Source organism: Phascolarctos cinereus, unplaced genomic scaffold (genome assembly GCF_003287225.1).
Source record: "Phascolarctos cinereus isolate Bilbo 61053 unplaced genomic scaffold, phaCin_HiC Scaffold_4;HRSCAF=312, whole genome shotgun sequence".
NCBI lineage: Eukaryota > Metazoa > Chordata > Mammalia > Diprotodontia > Phascolarctidae > Phascolarctos > Phascolarctos cinereus.
In genome coordinates this window covers 531,025,935-531,041,064 of record NW_027555847.1, presented here as the reverse complement: position 1 = coordinate 531,041,064, position 15,130 = coordinate 531,025,935, and the positions used below count along the sequence as shown (strand labels likewise).

General features: G+C 37.3%; 1 protein-coding gene across 2 annotated transcripts in view; it reads left to right on the top strand.

Annotated features, from left to right (window-relative positions):
* The window catches only part of LOC110207889 (aquaporin-7-like), a 47,984-nt gene extending 33,256 nt beyond the window's left edge, over positions 1–14,728 (top strand). For both annotated transcript variants that reach the window (XM_020985644.2, XM_020985641.2), the window contains exon 3: positions 14,610–14,728. The gene's annotated coding sequence lies outside the window, so the exon portion shown is untranslated. The remainder of the gene's footprint in view (positions 1–14,609) is intronic.
* The last annotated feature ends 402 nt before the right edge of the window (positions 14,729–15,130 follow it).

The following is a 15,130-nucleotide window of genomic DNA, read 5'->3' as shown; positions in this document are numbered from 1 at the left end:
TATGGAATTCATATCAGCTCTGTTAAATAAGTGAAGGAATTGTGTATGAACCACAAAAAATGGTGCATATATTTCTTTGTACTCCATAACTCTTTATAGGACTATATTAGTGCAAAATTCTTATTAATATCCTTTTAATAATACAACTGGAGTTAAGAGAAGAAAGATTATGGTGAGTTGGTGAGGTCATATATATCTAAAAAAGATAGTAATATAAAACAAAGAACTGAAGTATGGGGTCAAATCTAGAAGATGCTCCAATTTTTTTTTCCTTTGCTTTTTTATCTCCTATTCATTTGCAGGAGACCAAAACGAATGGGGGAGGGAGGAGAAAACAGATGGGTACTTAGACCTTGGATTTTCATTTGTTGAAGGCAAAGCCCCTAAAATCTTTCTAAGGAGTATTGTTTGACAATTAGACATTAAGAAAAAGTTATAAGATTTTATAAACCTAAATCAGGTGGAGGCTTAGGACAGTCACTGCCCTTGGTGAACAGGAAGTTAAGGTTGAAAAAAAAAAAGACATAATGCCTCCAACTAGCTGTTCTATATTTCCACATTCCAAAAGAGCTTGGTCCCTTTGGGCAAGGAATCTTCTTTAGGAGAGGAAAAGCCTATTACAGCCAAGACCCAAACAAACTCTCCTTATGTGAATAAATGAAGCTAAGGCTTTTCATCTAGTCAGATAACTAGGTACATGAAGGCCCTGCCTTTTCTAATAGAGCTAAAACTTAAGCCTCTAATCTCTAAATCAGAAGAGTGATGGCAAAACCCACTTTTCTTCTTATGGTGAAGAGGCAGCACCTCAGCTGAGGACTTCAGCTAAAGCCAGAAGCTGAAAGCAGAGAGAAGCTCAACATTCTCAGGTTCAGTAGGACAACCCTGGCAGGGGCCAATGACCACCAAAGCAATGGACCACTGTCCAGCAATAGCCAGAAGGGACAAGCAGGAAGTGACGCAAAAGTACTATACATTATGCCAGATCTAACCAAAACTAAACAACAGCAAAAAACAGGACCAGCATGTTCATATCACCAGAAGTTACCAATACCCTTTTAGTGACAGAGACATGTTACCCTTCATTGTATGTGCCCTGACCACTTGGGTTCCTTACATGTATACATCTCTGTGTGTCTTAGCAATATACCAGTGACCTATATTCCCTAGGTGTGCTCACTTCCTACTGATAGAGTGGGCATGTGTGGTAGAATGTGCCTCAGATTTATAAAGAAAATGCTTTAATGCTGCTTTTCTTATTATGTATGATATTTCATTAAATGCCTTTGCTTTGAACCTATGTCTGAGTGCCAGAGAGGACCATTGTTAATTTAGGTGAAAGGGGAAACTGAAGATTCCCCCTCCCCTGGAGGACCTGTGGGTTGAGTTCTACCCAGAACCATAGCACATCCCTCTATGGGAAAGGTCTTTAAATACCATACCCAACCTTTTCTGCAAGCCAGTCAAATCCCATAAGCCACTGAACTTATGAAGGTAGAGTATCTACTAATACTGCCAGCATAGGGGTTGTTGAATGTATTCAAAAAATTCTAGAGAGAAGGCAAGGGGATGGAGTTTAATAAAGAGACTGTTGCAACTAAAACTTCCAAAACTAGCATAGGGGTATGATAGAAAAAGGGAATATGATAGAAAAAAAAAGTTTGGGACCTCCAGAACCAAGGCCTAGAGCATGTGCTAAAAGTTACAGTGTGATTTGAGTATGAAAGTCTTCCACCTTGGTGTGTGCCTGAATGGTTCTTTCATGCTAAGTATACAAACTTACACCTTGCTGCAGTCAGTTACATTCACGCCTCCTATTTATTGTGAGCCAATAAAAATAAATATTTTGCTTTGAAAGAGGAAATGTATTTTCCCCCAGACTGCTGCCAGCCTTCATTCCACACCTTGCTCCCTGCATTTAATTAGCCATGAAACTAAGGGAGCTTTATCTGAGGCCAGGAAGAGACAGCAGGGAATCAGTGACTCATTGCTACCCTTGAGTTTTTTTAGGTCAAGGGGACACCAGCTACATGCGCCTCCACTCCCTCCAGAGGGAACTATGCATGTGGGAACTGCAGTGACCTTTGGTTAGAAAGTAAGGAAATGAATCATAGGGCTTAACCAAAGCTTAACAGCTCAGTTTCCAAATGAAGAAACAATGATAAACTCGATGGCTGTCTGATAACCAAAGAGGGCGGGTATGTGACAGAAATACTTTTAACAATCATTTTGATCCCTTTTCAAGGGAGAAACGCTGGAAGTGCAACCACAATCAGCTAATTTCCATTTTAAAGGTTTGCCCCTGAAAGTATAATGGACCCCAGAAAGGAAAGCTCAATTTTGAACCTATTAGCATTGCTAATAGGGGAAATTTTGACAGCAAGTGCTTTGTTTTACTCTCATCCAAACTAACTATGTGATCTTGGACAAGCTATTCTGTCTCTCTAGGCCTCGTTTTCTGATCTTTAAAACGAGAGGGTTGGATAGATGAACTAAAAGATTTCAAAGGTCCCTTCCAGCTCTAATATTCTATGCTGAGCCAAGTGTAAAGTAGACAGGAAACATACACAAGCCTTAGACGTGGGTTGGAATCCTGGCTCTTCTACTTACTATGTAGCTTCTCTGAGCCTCAATTTTCTTATCTGGCAAATAAAGATAATACTTGTACTATCTGCTGCTTGGAGTTGCTAGGAGAAAAAGGCTATAAAAATGAAAATTAATATTTTTATTTTATTTTGAAACACTGAGCTCAATACTTAATCTTTTGAATTGTGCATTTTCTCCAATAAGGAAAACATCCATCACGTCTTACCAAAGTAAAAGTAAGAGAGAAAAGTTCCTTCCTCCAAGAAATACTTGTGCAACCCCCACCCCACCCTCCCACTGCCACGAAAATAAATAAAACCTGCAACATGCAATATTCATCTTGGCTAAACAAATAACAACTACTAAGCTTGGTAGCTTGGACTACAAAGAGAAGAAAAGATTGAAAGAAAAGGAAAAAATGAATTCCACTAGCTTCAGCCTAAGGTTTATTTGTTTTATGAAACAACGGTGGCAGCAATTTTAAGATGAAAATTACCATGCTCCATTATTAGGCAATGTGAAGGAACTATTAGAAAAGACAAATCTTACCATTAGGAAGTGTGACTATATATTTCACATCCTCCAAATAATAGAGATGGTTGGAAAGGAGAGCAGTAGAGATTATGACCCTGGAAGTGTTTTCAGCCATCAGAGTCAAAGTCAGTTGTGACTACATTTATGGTCCTATAAGTCAGCTTTGTACATACTGGGAAGCCAAAGTGGTTGAGGCCAGGCTAGGTTCAAGGGTAATATTACTTCTATTTAAAGAAGAGGCTGTGTTCTAATGGCATTATTTGTCAGGAACTTCATAACCAGAGGAAAAAATAAAATAGGGATGCTTTACAGAATAAGATAAAAGGGATATGGTACAAAAATCATTCGCTAAGGCAAATTAAAAGCAAATGTTCTCCAAAACAGAAAAGAGGCATACAGGGAACAAGGAGGATAGGAAGCTGGGTTTAGGTTAAAGTTATATTAATCATGTGTCTGGCTAGGCATAGAAGGCCTAGGCAGTAGAAAGAACTCTGGCTTTGGAGGCAGATAATTTAGTGCAAAGTCTGCCAGTAGGACAGAGTCAGTCTGAGTGACCCCAGTTTTAATCTTGTTCAACCTTTGAGTACGGTGCTCAGCCAGTCAACCAGCAGGAGAGGAAGAGATCATTTTCAGACTAATCCCATCTCCTTCAGGCTACTCCCATCCCCTAAAGGCTACTTCCATCTTCTGAAGGCTAATCCTATCTCTCAAAGATGCTCTATTGGGGAGAAATTTGAGGTGACTCTAATCCCACTTCCTCTTTGAGAGGTCTACCAATCAAGATTGTTTTCCTCTTAAATGTAAATTGTTTTACTCTTGTCTTTGAAAAGCAGCAGCTCACAGTTTGAATTTGGTGGTAGGCTGCGCTCCAACTACTTGATACATTAGTGTGCTAATAAGCTTCCTTTTTGTCTTGTTTCCTGAGTTTGCCTTTAACTGACCAGGGTGAGGCCCAAACCAGGATTTTCCTTTACATTTGATTAAAACCTTCCCCACATACTTATTACCCATGCAATTTTTTTCCCCGATTAAGTATTAAAACAATTTAAAACAATTTTTAACATTTGTTTGTGTTTTTTTAAGTTTTTAATTCCAAATTCTACCTCACCCTTCTCCCTCCCTTCCCCTCTCCCTGGGATAGTAAGTAATATGGTACAGGTTATACATGTGCGATCATTTAACACATTTCCATATTAGTTATTTTGTACAAGACTCAGACAAAAATAATGAAAGAATGAAGGAAAGAAAGAAAAATAGTATGCTTGAAAGGGGTGAATATATCACCAATGAAGAGGAAATTAAAACAATGCCAATAAATCTGATAATCTAAATGAAATGGATTAATATCTTCAAAACTATAAATTCCCAGATTAACAGAAGAGGAAATAAAATACTTAAATAACCCAATCTTAGAAAAAGAAATTGAACAAACCATCAATGAACTTCCTAAGAAAAAATCCCCAAGGCCAGATGGATCACAAGCAAATTCTACCAAACATTTAAAGAACAATTAATCCCAATACAATATAAACTATTTGGAAAAATAGGCAAAGAAGGAGTCCTACCAAATTTCTTTTATGACACAAATATCATTCAACCTGTTGAAGTATATAATTCAAGTAACCTCCCAGGCCTCTCTTTCCTCTTCTGAAATAATACTAGCTAACATTTATGTGGTACTTAACCAAAAACGTTTTACATCAAATGTTTTACATTTAATATGTCTTACAAAGAACTTTACATGTGATTTCACTTGATCCTCACAACAACCCTAGCTCTTCTTATTGTACCCATTTTACAAATCAAGAAACTGAAGCATAAGAAAAGGTAAATGATAAATGTTGGAGAGGGTGTGGGAAAAGTGTGACACTAATACATTTAGTGGAGTTGTGAACTGATCTAACCATTCTGGAGAGCAATTTGGAACTATACCCAAAAGGCAATCAAACTGTGCATACCCTTTGATCTATCAATACCACTGCTAGATCTGTATCTCAAAGAGATTCAAAAAAAAAAAAAAAGGAAAAAGAACCTATTCGTACAAAAATATTTATAGCAGCTCTTTTTCTGGTAGCTAAGAATTGGAAATTGAGGGAATGCCCATCAATTGGGGAATGGCTGAACAAGTTGTGGTATATGATTGTAATAGAACATTATTGTGCTATAAGAAATAACAATCAGCATGATTTCAGAAAAACCTGGAAAAACTTACACGAACTGATACAGAGTGAAGTGAGCAGGACCAACAGAATATTGTATACAGTAACAGCAATATTATATGATGAACAACTGTGAACAATCTAGCTATTTTCATCAATACAATGATCTAAGACAATCCCAAAGGACTCATAATGAAAAGTGCTGACTCCAGAGAAAGAATTGATGTTGTCTGAATAGAGACAGAAACATACTATTTTTTCTTTTTCTTTCTTTCTTTCTTTCTTTCTTTCTTTCTTTCTTTCTTTCTTTCTTTCTTTCTTTCTTTCTTTCTTCCTTTCCTTTCTTCCTTTCTTTTCTTTTTCTCTCTCTCAAGTTTTCTTGCACAAAATGACTACTATGGAAATATTTTACATGGATTGCTTACCTTTTCAGGAGAGGAGTGTGAGACAGATAGAATTTGGAACTCAAATTTTTTTAAAAATGAATGTTAAAATTTCCTTTTACATGTAATTGAGGAAAAATAAAATATTATTAAGAAAAGAAACTGAAACAAAGATTGGTTAAGTGACTTGCTCAGGGTCACACAGACAATAAGTATCTGAGACAGGATTTGAATTCAGATCTTATTTGTTGTTTTTTAGTCATTTCAGTTGTGTCTGACTCTTTGTCACCCCATTTGGGGTTTTCATGGCAAAGATACTTGAGTGGTTTGCCATTTTCTTCTCTAGATCATTTTATAGATGAGCAAACTGAGGCAAACAGGGTTAGGTGACTTTCTGAGGGCCACACAAGATAGTAAGTATCTGAGGCCAGATTTGAAATCATGAAAATGAATCTTCCTAGAGTCAGGCCTGGGACTCTACCCACTGTGTCACCTAGCTGCCCTCAGATCATATTTCCTATCTGCTATATATATCTATCTGTTTCTAAAAATACAGGGTTAGACCCACGGACCTCCAAGGTTCCTTCCAGCTCTATATATGGGATCCTATGGTGCATCTTTTCTTTGGAAAATATCCCTCACAATCAGACTGCACTGATTGAGAAAAAATCCTAAACTAGAGGCCTCAAAGGGCCTCTAGTAGGGCAGGAAGGTAAAGATGTCTCTCTCCTAACAGGGGAGTTGTTTTTTTTTTTTAAAAAAAGAGGAAGCTAAGTGGTGGAGGAGGAAGAAGGTAACAGCCATAGAGTTAAGGGGCTCTCCCAAGACATGCCTCAACCAGCTTCCACTTCCCTCTCTGCCACTGACCAAGATAGTTAACTCTTGAATGAGGCTGGAGACAATCTAAGGTGGTTTCCAGCTCTTAGACCAGGGGTGGGGAACCTGCAGCCTCTAGGCTTTCTAGGTCCTTGGGTAAGGCCTTTTGACTGAGTCCAAGTTTTACAGAACAAATCCTTTGTTCTGTGAAGTTTGTGTTCAGTCAAAGGGCAGCACTACAGGACCTAGAGAGCCACATGTGGCCTCGAGGCTGCAGGTTCCCCACCTTTGCTCTAGGTCCTCAAGTGTGGCACTTTGACTGAATCCAAATTTCACAGAACAAATCCTTTTATTAAGACTTAGACCTATGATTATCCTGACTCTAATCACCAAACATGAATAAATAAATAAATACATTTGGTTTACATTTAAGACCACTAAGACAAGCAGGTAGGTTGCAATTTAAAGGAGCAGCTCCTCTCCAATTCTAACCTGCAGGCTGATATCTGAAATTCCTTTGATAAGGAAAAAGCTTCCTGTTTGTAATTAGTGTTAATTCTGTGTATTCCCCAGTGGCAGCTGCTCAGTGAATGTTTTCATTCCTTATGACTCCTGATTAGTGTTTCATTCCTTTTGATTTCCTATTTGTGTAGGCTGCAGCAGTTTCTAGAATGGCATTTATTCTAGGTATCTCAGACTTCCAGAAACACTCAATCTTACATTCAGGAGGAGTCTCTGAGGTCATCTAGTCCAACTCTAAACAATTATCCTTCCTACAGGATACGGAATAAGTAATTGAAGGGGCATGGAGGCGGGGGAGTTTTGGGGAAAAACTAATTGTAAAGAAATATTTCATTATATCAGGCCTAAATTTTCTTTTTTGTAGCTTCCAAACATTTCTTCTGGTTCTGCCCCCTGGGACATCACAGGACAAGTCTAATCCTTCTTGCATATATGACAACCCTTCAGATACTTGAAAAGTTTCCAAGAGACAGTAGTGTTCTTAGCTGCTTGGCACACCTATTCAGGCAAAGGCAATTTTTAATATGCATAACATTAACTTACAATATAGAAAATATTAATCTCTGCTCTTTCCAAAACTTGTATTTAATACCTGGGCACTTATTTATTGGGAGATCAAATCACCCATCCAGGTAGAACTTAAGAACTTCAGTATCTGACACTCCCACAAGGGTAGCCACCAACCACCTCCCTAAGCACTCAGACTCAGGTTTCCAAACATACAATGGCTTATTTATACAATAAAGGCACAAAAAAGATTGGTGTGTAAGCCTAGAAAAAAAACCGAGAGCCTTCTCTTCCCTTCAGCAGGCTTCCCAGGCCTACTTCCAAGGCCCAGGGCCTTCTACAGTCTCCATGATTCATGCTAGATTGCTCCCTCTGTTGCTCTTACCACTCTGGGTTTCTGACTATATTGACCACGTCCTCTCCAGGAAATTCTCCTGGCAATTTCTCTGCTCCTTGGTCTCCTTTTTATTGCTGCCTACTCCTAGTTCTTTTACTGGCCTCTCCAGGCCTGCTTCCCATGCTTCTTTCTCCCTCCCCATGATTACTGGATTCAGCCCTCTACTTACCCCATTCAGTTTAAAAAAAATTTTTTTTTAATCCTTCAGCCACCAGTGTCTCCCTTGGCCTTGATGGGGTGATGGGTCTCTCCCAGGGAAAGAGCCTTCCCCACAGGGGAAGCAAATACATTTCTCATTATATTTAGCTTGAATTGTGGAGTAGCAATTAGAAAACCAGTCAGAGCAGGATGACCTGGGTCTAAATTTCACCTCGGACACACCCTGAGCAAATCACTGTAGCTTTAACGCAGCTTCCTAACAGTAGAAGTTCACACAGGAACTGATCTATATTAGAAGAGTTTCCTCACTGTGGAGGTCCCAACAGTGAAGAAATCATAGATCTGGCCCCAAAATAATGCAAACATAGTCATAAATTTTAACATTTTCTTTTAGTAAACTCTACCTGGGTCACCTCAGTATTATGAGCCATCTCTATATTCAGTTACAGAGAGAATTTCAGGAAACTCTCAACTTTGTTGAATGACATGAACTATTTGTTTCATTGGTCTAAAGAAAGGTGGATCTTCAATTTCAAATCTGAGAGACTTTGGCAGGGAAAATAGAGAAAAATTATATTGAACTTGGATCAGCAATCCACACGGTACTCTTTTTTTTGTGTTGTTCATTTGGTATCCGACTCTTCATGACTCTATTTGGAGTTTTCTTGGCAAAAATACTAAAGTGCCTTCCCCTTTCCTTCTCCAGCTCATTTTACATATAAGGAAACTGAGTCAAACAGGGTTAAGTGACTTGCCCAGAGACACACAGCTAGTAAGTATTTGAGGCTAGATTTGAACTCAGGAAGATTAGTCTTCCTGACTCCAGGTTCAGTGCTGTACTGTACCACTTGGCTTCCCTTAGACTATCAACAGTTTTATAGTCTTCACTCAAGCAAGTAAATATCATAGCAGTATGTTTGATAATATCCCTATTGTCACGATATCTACTGATGTGGTTGAATTTCCTGTTATCTTTCAAACTAAGACAAGAATACAGAGCACCCTTGAAGGTTTAAGGAAGATCTTGGGATGATTTTTTCCCCTAGATCTCATAAGCATTTCTCTCATGCAACTGAAAATCCTGATTGAATCAAATTGCATGATAAGTGAAAAAAGTCCTTGCCTTGGAGTCAGAAAATCTAGGTTCCAGATCCAACACTAAATAGCTACGTGAGAGAAGGGGAAAGGTGGCAAGGACAGGATGTGGATCTTTGTGAAAATAAAATAAAATTTTGATTTAAATAAATCTGATTCGAAACAAGTCATACCTCTCTGACCTTCAGATTTCTCATCTGTAAAAGGAAAATAATAATACTTTTACCATCTATTTCACAGGATTGTTTAGAAGAAAGAACTTTCTAAGCCTCCAATTATTACATAGATGCTATTTTATCATTGTTATTAATCATAATAAATAAAAATCAACTTATTTTTATAAAGATGAGTCATATGTTTGATTACAGTATAATGATTTCTTTCAGGTTTATGGATTCTTCATTCAATCTCTATTCAAGGTATCTGATAATCCTTGGATACCTTTAAATTGATGCTATCTCAAATGATTAAAATCATTCTCTATCTCTATTTTTCAGGTCTAGGGCTAAACTCAGTAAAATGGTTAATCCTAGACTAATGTGGATTGCAGATCTCCATCTTTTTTTAACTTTTCATGCATCCAGTTCCAATCTCCTCATTTGTCATTTTAATTCTTCTGAAATTGTGGTGTTCCATGATTCACAAGTGTAGTATCACTGGGAGGATACTTTGATATTTACCTACCTTGCTGGTGATTTTATCAATGGTTACTTCTCTCAGTGCTGCAGATCACAACCTATCTATATTTTTCCACTTTATACCTCTCTCAGCCATGTCTTCTGTGCAGCATTGGGAAATCATTAGTTTTAAAATGCTGAGCTTTGATGGAAAGGGACAGCTTACGATTACTAAAAGGTTGTACAATTTCCCAAGTGCAATTCAGTTTGGCATCCTTTTACTGCTCAGTTCTGGGCCAAGCTCATTGTCCATTTATAGCATTCATCTGTCTGATGGGGGTGCCCAGCCAGCAACATGTCATTGTCATGGTGACACATGTCATAGACACAATGTATATTTTCATCTAATTTGTTCTTTTAGTGTGAATGGTTGGACTTATCTCTTCCACTTGATTTGAGTATAATTTACATAATTGATTTGTGTACATATATTAGCTTAGATGATATATCACTTTGATTCATTATCTCATTTAATATTCATTTTTTAAAAAAACATGAAACAAACAGTACAGGTATTATTATTCCCATTTTTACAGAAGAAATTGGGGTTGAGAGGTAATTTTCCCCAAATTATACTGCTAATAAGTGGGAAGGCCTAGAGTCAGTGTTATATAGTGAAAAGAAAGTTATATTTGACTTGGACAATTCTGGGTTGAAATCTCCATTCTGCTAATTTACTACCTGTTTGACTTGGGGCAAGTCACTTAAACTCTCAGCCTTAGTTCCCTTAACTATAAAAATGGGGGTGGGGGGGAAGGTCAGACTATTCAGAAGTTCCTAAAGTGAGTGATATGGTCTCCTTGGGGGCACTAGAACAATCCAGGGGGGCAGTAGTAGCCTCATTTGTAATTGGGGGACATTGAAAAAAAATAAAGAGGCAGTGGAAGCATAAGGAAAGAAGAGAAGATGAAATTTTGAAAAACTTTGTATATGTTTCATCTGTTGTACAGCACAGTTAAAGTCATAATGATTACATTTTCCAAATAAACACACAAATGCAAGTTATAACCAATCAGTGGTCAAATCCACTAACAAGTGTTGGCAGGTAACCCTGTCATGCATTGTTGGGAAGTCCAGCATGCATTAGCAGGAATATGTGTGTGCAGTGACTTGTTTACAATGCGATACCATAGGGTTACATTTTGCAATACTGCATCATCAAAATTTCAATGCAGGAAAAAGCCCACAAATTTACAATGAATTATTAAAGATGTGTCATTTAAAAATATATATATTTTTTGAATAGATGCAAAACTTTAAAAAAACATTAAAGGGTTAAAGAGAGTAGATTTCTAGAGGGGTGGGGGTGCTGAGTATTTTTTTTAAAGGGGGCAGTAGGCCAAATAAGTTTGGGAACCTCTGGACTAGATAATCTCCAAAGTCCCTCCTATGATACTGACTCAAATCTAGATCTTCTGACTTCAAATCCAGTTCTCTTTCTATTAAACCAAACACGGGAAATGATATAAGCAAGCTACTCTTTTTTAAAGTTTTTATTTATTTGTTTTTAGTTTTCATCATTCAGTTCTATAAGATTTTGAGTTCTAAATTTTCTCCCCATGCCTCTGCTCCTCCCACCCCAAAACATCATGCAGTCTGATATAGGCTATACATGTACAATCATATTAACCATATTTCCACATTGGTTATGTTGTAAAGAAGAATTAGAACCAAAGGGAAAAACATGACAAAGAAGAAACAGAGAGAAAGAGAGAGAGAGAGAGAGAGAGAGAGAGAGAGAAACAGTATGCTTCAATCTGCATTCAGGCTCCATAGTTCTTTCTTTGGAAGTAGATAGCATTTTCCATCATAAGTCTTTCAGAAATGTCTTAGATCCTTGTAAGGCTGAGAAAAGTCTATCAAAGTCAGTCATCACATACTGTTTTTGTTACTGTATACAAGGTTCTCCTGGTTCTGCTCACTCCACTCAGCATCAGTTCATGGAAGTCTTTCTACGTTTTTCTGAAGTCCACCTGCTCATCATTTCTTATGGAACAATAGTATTCCATTACATTCATATACTGCAACTTGTTCAGTCATTCCCCAATTGATGGGCATCCCCTCAGTTTCCAATTCTTGGCCACCACAAAAAGAGCTGCTATAAATATTTTGTGCATGTGGGTCCTTTTCCCATTTTCATGATCTCTTTGCAATACAGACCTAGAAGTGGTATAAGCAAGCTACTCTTGACTTTTTTAAAGAGTAGCTCACTTACATCATCTCCTCCTTTCTTTGCAGCTCCAGGTATTTATTACCCAAAAAAATTAGGTAAGGAAAGTAATGACTCCTATTTATATAGCACTCTCAAAATTACAAAGTATTTTTTCTTCACAACAACCTTACAGCACAGGTAGTATATAGCACTATTTCCAGTTTATCAGTTCAATTTCACAATAGCTCATTTCAATGGCACTTTGAGAATTACAAAGTGGGCCATGTATCTGTTATTTACATCTTGTTACTCGATCCTCTTTCATACCCAATAGAATGTGAGTTCCTTGAGAAAAGAGACTATTTTTCATTTTCTTTCTGTCTCCAACATGGTATATTCTTAATATACTCTTGTTGGTTTGGACTGGATTCCGTACACAAACCCAAATGGGTTTGTATCCTTACTTAATTTTATAGAAGGAGAAAGACAAAACTACGGCTCAGCAAAAGTAAGTGACTTGGTTGTGGTCAAACAGTTGCTAAGTGTCTAAAGCAGGACTTGAACTCAGCTCCCCTGATTCTTAGTTTATTACTCTTTCTCACTGCCCCACAGCTAGAAATCCATTTCTATTCTTGGCACACTTTACTGAACAGGGAAATAAAGCCACACCTAGATTGGAATGCATTTGACCCATTCTATAACTTTCTTTTTCACTTGACACTATCCTTGTTACTCAGGAAATATTTAGACAGGATCCATCCTTGCCTGAATGAGTAATCTAACCACTGAAAGGCTCATCTTGTGAATCTATTTATTCCCATCTCTCAAAAGACATTATGAATAGCTATGGTCTATGACATTTTTATTAAAAAAATTAAAAACTTGGACTCATAACCAAGCCACAATTGGTTAGGATGTTGGAAAACTAGATATTGCGGAGTTGAAATTTCCACAACCTTGAGAAAATTATTTTTGCAGAGCAATTTGCAGAACAATTGTTCAGAAGGTCAATCCTAAGAGTTTCATCAGGAAGGATTATACAATATGTCCAAGTGAAGCTAGCACCCATCCCTCCATAGGAACTCACCCAGAATTTTTTTTAAAAAGAACCTAACAGCTATCTAGATAAGTATGAATGATGATCAATTCCTCTGAATTCCCTAAAATTTAAGGTAAGGTAGTCTGGATAGTATTGGAAAAGATCCAAAACAGAGAAGAGAAGGAGAGTTTGGCCTCACTGTTATTATACTCTGACAATGGATAAAATAAGAAATCAAATCAATTCTCTGGCTGTTACATAGATCTAGGACATATTATGGAAGCCTAAAAAGTCCAATTTAGTCCAACCAGAGCAGCCAGCTGATCAATTCAATTCACATAGAATGGTGACAGGGCATGGTGAAAGTATACTTTAAACAGAGTCATAGGATCCAGATTGGAAGGGACCTCAGAGATGACCTACTCCAATCCCAAGTTCCTTGAGTAAGATTATACCAACATTAAAAACTACGAGAATACCTAGGTACCATAGGAGCAACTGGACTGTATGAGCAGTTGTGCCATTATTCCATGGTGTGAAGAAGGCCTTAGCCCAGGGTCTTGATAGAAATATGGATCCTTGTGCAAGACTGGCCAAAACCATATTGGTTTAGGTATAATGAATTTAGCAGCAGAGTGAATTGACCTAAGTAAGGCTCCCGTGTACAGAAATTCAAATACAGACTAAGCTGTTTTTCTGTGATCAGAAACCCCAATCCATATTTCAATAGGCATGTTTTAGAACTCCAGATATTTCAGGATGAAATTCACTTGAATTTGTGGTTCTGTGGTACCCAAACCTATTCATATAAACCTACCACATTCTCATTAAAATGAATCCTTGGATAAGACTTCCCATACCTCATCTCTCTACTCTTATTTCTTTTGCATCATGCTTTACAACAAATATGCATCAGTTTCTATTGAGTATATGATTCTTACTTTGCTCAAAGGAAAATTCAGAAATTTTATTCATTTTTTCCCACTGTATTACAAGGAATCCATGTGGCCAGGCATCCTTAAAAAGATGAAGCTTTACCTTTAGGGCCAGTCTTAAGCTAGTATGATTTCTCTCAGGGTATAACACATTCATAGGTCCAAAATTTGACAAAAATTAGAGAGAACATTGCTTGGGACTTAGTCCCAAAAGGAAGATCTCCTCACACAGTTCAGGTGGTCAGGAAGAGTATCCAACTCTGGGAGATGAGACTTGAGAGAGAGGATGAGTTCTCAGAGGATGAGCTCCCTTCCTTTCAGCCCTGTCTCAAAAAACCCATTGGTTTCAAAACCAATAGCTTTCAAAAGGTAGCACTGGGATGCCATTAATTTCTTCTATAGACTGATAAGAGCTGGAACTTAATGGGACATTTTTTTAAAACCTAGTGATTGAGAAGAGAAATGTTTTGTTTTGCTTTTGATAATTGTTCAGTATAATTTGTAATTGTTCTAGGGAAAATACTTTATAAACCTTAAAACACTACATAAATGTAATTAATTATTTATACATTTATGCATTTTATGTATTCATATTCTATAAGTCATTTTAGGAATGTGTTTGCCACATTTTCACTTTTGTTCTTTCCATAGGATGGTCCAAACCTGGACATGGGACATCTTCCTGTTTCCCAAGTACCAGACAATACAGTAAATCACAATGTTAATAAATATCAACTGTCTAAAACAGCAGCACTCCTAACAACATCATACTGGCTAACAATAATTTCTTACTTCTTGCCTTCATTAAGTAAAAAGAAGCTGGATCCCTTTCAAAACAGTTTGCTATGATAATTAAAAGGTTAAAGAACATAAAAGCAGTATCTAAATGGAAAAAACCCATCAGCTGATAGTCAAATTTACTTGGGTGAAGTAGCTCAAATGAACTGCTATTATATAGTTTTTTTTTTAAATTTTTATATTCTTCTTATGTTATATCACTCTTATAAGAGATGAAAAACTTTTAAGAAGAGTACATTTCTCATGGTAGCCTGAGGCTCAAGGCAGAGACCTGATTGGACAAGGGAAAGGCTTTACATGGTGTGTGGTTGATACTTTGGTTCAAAAGGAGAGGGGTAGGAAGAAAGAAAACAGAAGTGATGGGGGTAGGGAGA